The sequence below is a fragment of the Euphorbia lathyris genome, chromosome 1, assembly GCF_963576675.1.
Source record: "Euphorbia lathyris chromosome 1, ddEupLath1.1, whole genome shotgun sequence".
In the NCBI taxonomy this organism is placed as follows: domain Eukaryota; kingdom Viridiplantae; phylum Streptophyta; class Magnoliopsida; order Malpighiales; family Euphorbiaceae; genus Euphorbia; species Euphorbia lathyris.
The window spans coordinates 129,724,128-129,733,749 of NC_088910.1; the positions used below are offsets into that span (position 1 = coordinate 129,724,128).

A 9,622-nucleotide genomic window follows, 5' to 3' on the forward strand; every position below is an offset into this window, starting at 1 on the left:
CGTGACAGTAATGTACTGAAGGGAATAAAATCTCTTACTCGTTGTTTATTTATTTAGTTTATGTACTTGTGAAGTTAATTTGCGGTATCAATTACATTTTAAAATTATTTATTTTATATAACATATATAATTTCCAAAAGGAATTTCTTAAACTAAAAGGTTTCAAATTCTATCGGTTTTGTTCCTCCATGACATAAAAATATTATTTTCAAACCACAAATTTCATTTCTTTTCACAAAACCTTATAGCTTTATTTAAAACCCAAAAAAAAAATTTAATTTCTCATTTAATCTAACAAAAAATATGATTTTTCACTCCCTAAAGTTTTTTTTTTTGAAAATCATATTTTAACAAAATAATAATTTCAATAAAACTTTTTTAATAATTTTGTTTTCAATATCTGATATGGTTTCGCTAATATGATCCATTGTATTCACTTGTAGATTTATATAACTGTAAATTATCATCAATTTAGAAAGTTATTCACTAAAGTTCAAAGGCGTTCAATAGTTAGAAAGTAAATAATTATCCAAAACCCTAGTTCCTAGAAGGTAGGTTTTGTTGAAACACCTTTCCACATGATTTTGATTTGACAAAATTATTTAAGTTAATTTCATGATTAAGACAATTAAATTTAAGTGCTTTGATTTAATTGTACTAATGTGTTTGTTCAATTCTGAGTATAATTATAAGTAAGAATATGAATAAAAAGTAAGACAGAATGAAGTCAGCATGAGACACATCATGAGCTGAGTAAAGTGTAACTCAGTATCATAGAACAAATATCCTCCTCAGAACTTGAAGACTAAGCCGACCGAAGAAGCTGAGTACAATGTTACTCAGTATCCGACATAGCAAAGAACAAAGGCAACGTCAGGTTAGCGCAAATGATCCGTTTACTAAAAGACAAGATCCGACAACGTCTGTACCAATACAAAAGCCTTGGAATTATGCACCGATACAATGTCGAGACGCATGGGTCAACTGACATTTGGCTAAAAGACGAAACTGGCGCTAGAAGACGAACCTGGAGGAAGAAGACAAGCCTGACGCCTGCTAATTTCAGACGACAGGATTGGCCTGTAAATCTGTATGCTGACCAAATGAATGACGCGAGAGAGCCGTTTGAATCCAGCGGATACATCCAGATTCAAATGATTGAAGCATCAGATTTCAACTATAAAAGGACAAGTTCATCACTTGGATCCTTTACCGAAATACAAAAGAGAAAAGAATACATACAAGCACATACAAACAAGAAAAGCAAATACTTACACCCAAATCTTATCTCTGTGTAAAAGTCTAGATTGAATTTGTATTCATCTAAAGTGTTCTTCATCTAGAAAGAACAAATTTGTATCAATTGTAATAGATTGAGAGAGTGGTGCTGAGTACTCGGTTTTAGTACTCAGCGGTAGAGAAATCTGAGTGTTTGGTTATAGCGCTCAGTAGGATTGAGTAGACGAATAGAGGACATTTGTAGACACCGAGTCGGAGGACCTATGAGGGAAACCCACGACAAAAAGGCCAAGTCGGTTGATTCCATTAATTAGAAAATTTAAAAATAAACAGAAAAGCTCGGAGAGCCAGTACGTGAAAGCCCCACTGAAAAATTCGGCATCTACTGAGTGAGGTCGGGCACGTTCACTATTATGACAGTAAGCGAAGAGGCCCCGGAGACCGAGCATCGATCGGTGAGTGATGAATGACGCTCCCAGCAACGATCGTCGCTCCGTAAACGACGGTGCGCGGCACGTCGGGCATCCGTCCGACACACCGAGCGTCAGACGTCGCCCATCGGAGAGTGGGCGTCGCCCGTCGAGCGTCGGGCACGGCCCGACGCACGATCGACGTCGCTCGACGGACGTTCGACGACAGCCCGACCGTTTCGGACATCGTCCGGTCGTCGTCAGGTGATGCCCGATGACATCGGGCGAACGTCCAACACTCGTTGGGTGGACGTCCAACGCTCGTTGGATGGATGCCCAACAATCGTTGGGCGATCGCCCAAGGCGAGTTAGGCGTCGCCCAACTTAAGTTGGGCGTTCTCCCAACATGAGTTGGGCGTCGCCCAACTCAAGTTGGGCGTCGCCCAACTCATTTTGGGCGTCGCCCAGCTCTTGCTGGGCGACGCCCGATTCTTCGGGATCCGTGCCTATAAAAGGCACGGATCCCCATGCATTTGAGAGAAGGAGGATTTTTTGGGGAGCTTCTCACTCTAGACATTTTTAGGGAGAGAAAGTTAATTTTTTTGGGAGAAAATATTTTTTTTCCTAAAAAATCCCAAATTTTCTAAAAGTTAAATATTTTACCAAAACATCAAAAACACCGAAAAATCATAATTCGTGGAATCAACCGACACCAGCTATCAATAGCGATCTTGAGGTATTATCCGAGGACTAAACTCGTTTTTCATTTATTTCGTTTATTTGTTTATTTATTTATTTCCTTTATAGTTTTTATTTATTTGGTTAGTTATTTATTTATTCCGTATTTATTTAATTTTCATCTCGTAATAAATAAACGTTTGGGTTTGTTTTGAAATGAAAAACCTCATTTTAACATCCCAATACGAACCGTGATCCGATTTAAGGGTAGTTCGGGATTAAAATGTTGTAATTATAAGTTTTGAAAATATTTCTAAATAACGTTTAAAAATAAAACGTCGTTTTAGGAGTCTCCGTTATAGACTATGATCCAATTTGGGTAGTTCAGAGGTCCAAAATGATAGAATTGATATAATCTAAAGTGTTTTAATAAATCTGGAAAGTATAGGGACTGTTGTTGATATTCTGTCTTTTCTGTCACTAACAGCAGATTAGCGACGGATTTCCATCGGTAATCTTCTAGAATCCGAAAATTATCCTTTTAAACCTATTTTCTCAACTTTTTGGCATTTGATTCTTGTATATATAAGTATATAATTATGTAATATGTTTATAAAAATTATTTTTGGGTCCTATGACTATTAATTACATATTATATATCTATCTATTTTATATTCTAAACTTATTATATACTTATATATCTATCTATTTTATATTCTAAACTTAATTTACATCAATTTAGTTTTGTAAAGTAACATATTTGTACATATATATAGTTTTTTGGCTTATTAGAGTTATATTAGCCATTATTTAGGGTGGGGGTTATTTTCTATATATTTATTATGTAAAATTATTTTGGGATAAATGTTATATTCCTATTTATGAATTTTGTCCATTATTCCCATATGTTTTTAGTAAGATAAAAATGTATTATACTTAGTATTTTTCCTTATCATTATTATACATATATTTGGTATCTTTTACTTATTTTTACTTATGTATGTATGTATATTCACCCCACCTTTTGACCTTTATATGTATATATTTCAAATTTGTTTTATTTGGTGAATTTTATGATTTAAATGGTTCATTCTTGTAAATATATTTCGAGTAAGGTTCAATTGAGTAAAAAGGAAAAAACAAACCAAAAAGAGAGAGTTTAATTGGCTTATTTAAACTTAAGTTTTCTAGAAGTTCTTAATGTAAATAAAAGGCCTTTTTATCACTTTAAATCATTTCCTAAAATATCACGTTTTAAAACCTTAATTCGTTCCAACGACGGATTAAGCGAACCTTGTAATTAAAACCGTTTTCATTGTAAATAACAGAGTTTTAAATCGTTTTCCTAACTAAACAGTTTTACACGAAAATAAATGGACTTGTATGCTTAATCACGTTTTTTTTATTAAAGCTTCTTATCCCACATCTTTAAAAACGCTCGAGTCGTTCCAACGGCGATTCGAGTCGATATCATGTAAATTAACGGGGATTTGAAACGTACCTAAATCGTTCCAACGGCGATTAAGGTACGAACCGTGTATATAAAAACTCGTTTTTGGGGAATAAGATTAGCGTAGAAATAACATATAAATCTAAGCATAAATCACACTGTAAATAAATCAATTCTTTCTTCTATCCCCCTCTCTCTCCTATACGCTTTAAATTCATGCAAAATGGGTGATTCTTTAATAAAATGACTTTCAATAACATGCTCAAAACGGTTTTCAAAGCGAGAAAGAAAAGGTTTCAAATGAATTTTAAACTTAAAGAAATATACGATTAGTCCGTTATCGCCTAACATGCTAAGTAGGAGGCCGGTGGTTCATAACCGGGCGATGTCGGGGTGCCTAGTAGCCTTTCTCCGGAAAGGAGCTAGCCTTCTCGGCTCGTATCTAAGTTTTCTGAACCCTCACCGGTCTCCCGAAAGGGATCGGTGTTCATTTTTCCATTCGTGGGTTGCGACTCTTCCATACTCCAGGCTCCGGTCCTGCCGAGCAGCTTGATTCCGCGATTGGTTGCTTTCAGCGCCAATCACAGCATCTGTCGTCAACGGTGTCCACCCCCCGGTCAGCTCGGGCGAGGCACCTACAAGTGGCGACACCGAGTCGGACCGGAATAGACAAATAGAGGACGGTACTCTTGCATACTCAATTGCTTTGTAAACGGTTTGTGCTCTACCTTTAAAGAGCTCAGTAGTGGATTGAAAAAGCCTGGAAGGATTCTAGGGACTGGACGTAGGCGGAGAGGCCGAACCAGGATAAGTCTGCTGATGTAGACACCGAGTCGGAGGACCTGTGACGAAAACCTTTAACAAAGCGGTTGGTTCCGAAATTTTTTTGAAAGAAAACGAGAAAAATGTATAATAAGAAAGTAAGAACCAGAAAGGTCAACGGGAATCGCGGTCGTCGAGTAGACGGCTCGTGGGCGATCCGCGACGTGGTGCGAACGCCTAGTGGCAGCCGACGTGTGTCCGACGACAGTCGGACGCATGCCCGGCAGCGTGGGGCGTGCGCTCAGCGTCCGCGAGACGCCCGACGGCCGTCGGGCACGCACCCCCGACAGCCGTTGGGCGAGCGCCCGACAGCCGTTGGGCGAACGTCCAACGCTTGTTGGGCGAACGCCCAACGCTAGTTGGGCGAACGGCCAACGTCAGTTGTGCGTTCGCCCAACCTCTTTTGGGCGACGCCCAACCTTAGTTGGGCGTCACCCAAAAGACTCTGGGATCCGTGCCTATTTAAGGCACGGATCCCCATGCATTCAAATTGATGCGAGGCATCTTTCCCTAGGACCGCTTCTCTTATCATTTTAATTAGTTATTTGATTTACCCTTTTATGTAATTTGTTTTAGGGTTTTGAGATGATATAAATTCATCTCTTTCTCTTGTAATAGGGAAACTTTTTATCAATCAAATTAATATCTTCTTCAAGAAGCTTTTGTTAACGTTTTCACCTTCAACAATGGAGGATTTTATATTCCTATGGATTTAGTCCATAAATTAGGATCCAGTCCTTCTAGTTTAGCTAGATAAGTTGTTAGCCTTTGTGAGTTTACGGTTTAAAACTCTCAGTGGATTCCGCGCTGTATCATTTGGTATCAAAGCCGATCGTTTTCCTTGAACGGAGACTTCTTTCGACAATGATTCAATCGAGTTATTCACAAGCCTTAAAGGAACGTCTTGAAGCCGAGACAATGGAGATGGAGCTCCAATATGTTGAGATGATAAGAAAGACAAGGGAGAACTTGGAGCAAGAAGAAATGGAGAGACTCCAACACTACTAGAAAACTGTGAAACTGTGACGGAATATTGTGACGGAAAGATTTCCGTCACAAATGCGTGACGGAATTCCGTCACTAAGCCTTCCGTCAAGGTTTGAGACGGAAATTTGAGACGGAATGAAATTTTCCGTAAAAATGAACGGGCGGGAGAATTCCCGCATATTTGCTTAACGGAATGCGAGACGGAAATTATTCCGTCTTAATATGATGTCGTTTTCAGAGACGATTTCTATCATTCCGTCACAACCAAAAAGTAGTGTCATAATTTTATTTTATATAATATTAAATAAAAAATATATATATATATACAAAGGTCTAGGGTTTTATCTGTTCTTGAGCGTATCATTCCTGCAAGTTCTCTCCTTACGATAACTCTTGCGAATTGCGATTCTTCACTGCAATCTTCTATTCTTCACCTCAATCTTCTATTCTTCACTGCAATCTTCTCGATTGAACACTGCTTGCGAGGTTGGGTGCTCGGAAGTATCTATCTGACCTCTCTCTCTCTCTCGCGTTGGCTGGACATGGGTTGAGGAAAATTAGGTATATGTATGTCCTTTCCTTGCCCTTTGATTCTGGGCTCAATTAGTTGTCTAAATAGTTATGTTCTGTGTTTTCCTTTCTATTTCTATTGCTAATCTTTGAATTAACAATGGCCTCTGTTATAATCACCAAGGGACACTCCGGAGTGGCCACTCCGACAACCACTAATCAACCATGGTTGGATTTTGCCATCTTCACTGCTCAGTGCAAGCTTCGATTCTTTCCTTTAATCTGGTATGCATTTCAAGAGCAGAAGATATAGATTTGCTTGTGCTGTCATCCTCCTGCTTAATTTTTAGATTGAATTTGGTTGCCTTTTTACCAATTTAAAATTGTAGAAGCTTGAAACTTTTTTTTCTAATATAGTTCTTGCGTTCATTTTTTACTGAAGTTGTTATAATTAGGTTTGTCTATATTTTATTTATTAAGCCACTTGATCATGTCTCCGGAATTTGAGTTAAAATCATAGTCTCTGTGATTTTAGAATTTTTCAAATTGAAGCTCATGGATGCTATGAATTTAGTTAGTTCTAAAATAGTCTTTTGAGGTTTGAGAAAGTTCAAAATGAAATTTGTTAAGAGGTATCAATAGTCATGATACAGTTAGTGAAATAAAGCTTGATAATCAATTATTGTTTTTACAAGATTTTGGTCCTCCATTATTTCAGGTCCCATGCTTTTGGTCACTTAAGCCTTTTGGGATATTATATTACCATTTGAAAGTGAGAGCAGCTAATTTTTTTTTCTTGTTTCCTTGTACCAGGGCAGTGCCTCAAACTCTCATTAAAGCATACTTGCTGAAAATCTTCTTAAAGTATGCTTAATTCCATTTTCTCTTTCAGAATTCAATTAAACTTTTATATATTCTTTGTGCTTAATTGAATTGAATGGCTTCTTTTTCTTCTCAGTGCACGATAATGCTTCCTATCATTTTCCTCTTTGATGATAAAGGATGTTTATCCAAGGGCTTAATTTTATTCCCGAACTCTAATATATGGTTATAGAGTGAGCTTGTGTTGTACATGTTTTGAAATTCAAGAGATCTTTGCATATTGTGTTAGAGATAATATATAATAGATATTGTTAGGCCTTACCTTTTTGTTTAAGCTCATTATGGTTTCATGAGAAAGTGCTACTTAGACACTATATCCTCACAACTAAAGGTCGTTTGGGTAAAATATACAATAAATATCGTTTATGATCTATTTAAATTTTATTGATGTGTTAATTTCATTGTACAGTCTTCAACTAAATACTGGACTGGATGTTTAGGACTAAGAGACTATAGTAATAAGATATGAAAGTTTAGTTATTATTAATAGTAATTAAAGTGATTTAAAAAGAGATAAAAGCTAAAAGATAAAGATAAATGGATGGCATGGGATACAAAGGTAGTAGGAGCAGCAACACTTGCATTTTTCCACCCTTTTGGTTCTCTTTGCTACTTGCTGTGAGATTTTTGAAAGCTCATTGGTTAAATAGATTAGATTGTGTTTGGTACCTTTTAAATCCATAATTTCAGTTTCAAGTTTTCAGCTTTGATTTGATTTGTTTGATAGTTTAATATGATAGAGATTGGTAATTAGAATATGATATTAGGAAAGAGTGCATTTGTCGGGACTTTCTGTTTATAGATAGACTAACTTATTGGAGCAATTTTTAGGTTTGTAATTTTTTTTTGATTTTATGCAAAGGTAAACGCTGTTGTCGTGTGACCGAGAGGTCACGGGTTAGAGTCTTAGGAGCGGCCTCTTGCCAAAAAAAATTGGCAAGGAAAGGCTTGCCCCAGTACAACCTTGTGGTGGGACCCCTCCCAGGACCCTAGCTTCGCGGGGATGCATAGTGCACCGGGCGCCCTTTATGATATTAGGAAAGAGTGGAAGAGAATAAAAAAGTGTGAGAGGGTATATATTTTACATTAGTCAGATTAGATAGAAACCAGAATTTGCTCTTATTTTCCATTTCTATATCTTTAAGGAATTGTGATACTGTTTTAAAGCATTGTTGTGGTAGCTTTCTCGGTATGTTTCAATATGTTGAAGTAGAAAATTAGGTTAGCTTAGGCAGAGATTTGAGAGGCTTAAACAATAGATAGAACAACTGAATTTTGTTGCTTTTTCAAGTTACCATTTTTTCTCTATATAAATATTAAACTATGTGCTTCACCTAAATCTTCTTCTGTAATTTTCGACGTCATTTAGTATTAACACTAACCTCAGACACCCGGTCTGTTATACCATGCGGTTCGCAATATGAAAAGGTCTATGTTTTTTAATTCGTTCATTTTGACACCTGCTGATTTGAACTAGTTCATTTTGAGACCTGCTGATTTGAACTACCGCTGATTTTTCATATGTTGCAGACCCATTTATTAGGTGGTCCAGTAAATGCATATGAGCTGATTGTGTACAATCATCCAAAGAATCACAATGTGGATCGCAATCCCCATATGTCTAGGTCTTTAATTTCTTGTCTCATGTTTCTTAAGGTTTGCCAACCTTAAGCCTATTAATGTTAGGTTAAATGCTTTCTTTTGTGATGGTCGTTATGTTTAATGTATGATATGGGTCTAAGTTTAATCTATGAACTAACTGCCATAATCATGCTTCTTCACTATGTTGTTTTACTGATAATAGTTTGCACAATGTCAATGTATTCTACAAGCAGTCTGTTGAATCTAATCCGTTCAATTCTCTGAAAATATCGCAAACAAATTAGCTAATTCTTTGATATTTCCATCACAGTTCATCTATTTTCTAGCAGTGTATGTTTCAAAAATATAGCTTGCTTTGGATACAGCGTGAATATGTGCACTTTTGTCTCCGTGTAGGCTTTGGTTACTAGTTCAGTATCTTACTACTTCGTGTTTGTCTTATATTATTTGACAGATTTATTTTTCTATGGAATGTGACAATTTTGTTAAAGCTTATATAGAGAGATTATTCAAGATGTCATGAACTCATGCAGGGCTGTTCGTGCAATGAATGGATCTTTGGAGCAAAATCGTCTTTTAAGGGAACAAGTGGACGGGAGGTTGTTTGTAAACTCTCTCAATGACAAGATCAACAACTCATATATTAAAAACAAAATGTGACTACTTTTGATAGCAGAAATTTCCAACTCTTGCAATTGCAAACATTATGTACAAATTTATCTTGGTTCTTATTCATTGTTTTGTACAATTGTTTTCAGTTCCTTGTTAAATTTGCATTTGATTATGAGCACATAGAACTGAAATGAATTATAAAATGAATATTGAGACGGAATTCCTTTAAATGAACATTCCTTCAAATGCATTATTTTGTATTAAAATAACATTATATTGAAACGGAATTCCGTCATTGTATTTTGTAATAACATAGTGACGGAAAAACGTCAGTAAATACGTGAGGACTTTCTAACGTTTAATTCCGTTTCTAATTCCGTCTCCTGCAGTGACGGAATTCCGTCTCCAGTCCGTCACAAAATTCCGTACT

The 9,622-nt window shown here is 36.5% G+C and overlaps 1 long non-coding RNA gene across 2 annotated transcripts; it reads left to right on the forward strand.

Moving 5' to 3' along the window:
• Window positions 1-5,949: 5,949 nt before the first annotated feature.
• On the forward strand, window positions 5,950-9,337 carry LOC136215219 (uncharacterized). 2 transcript variants are annotated; one of them, XR_010682278.1, is made up of 4 exons: window positions 5,950-6,153; window positions 6,281-6,381; window positions 6,910-6,960; window positions 9,114-9,337. It is a non-coding gene; the product is annotated as an uncharacterized lncRNA (long non-coding RNA). The 2 variants fall into 2 exon arrangements; XR_010682272.1 differs by having other exon boundaries at window positions 5,950-6,147.
• Window positions 9,338-9,622: the final 285 nt, after the last annotated feature.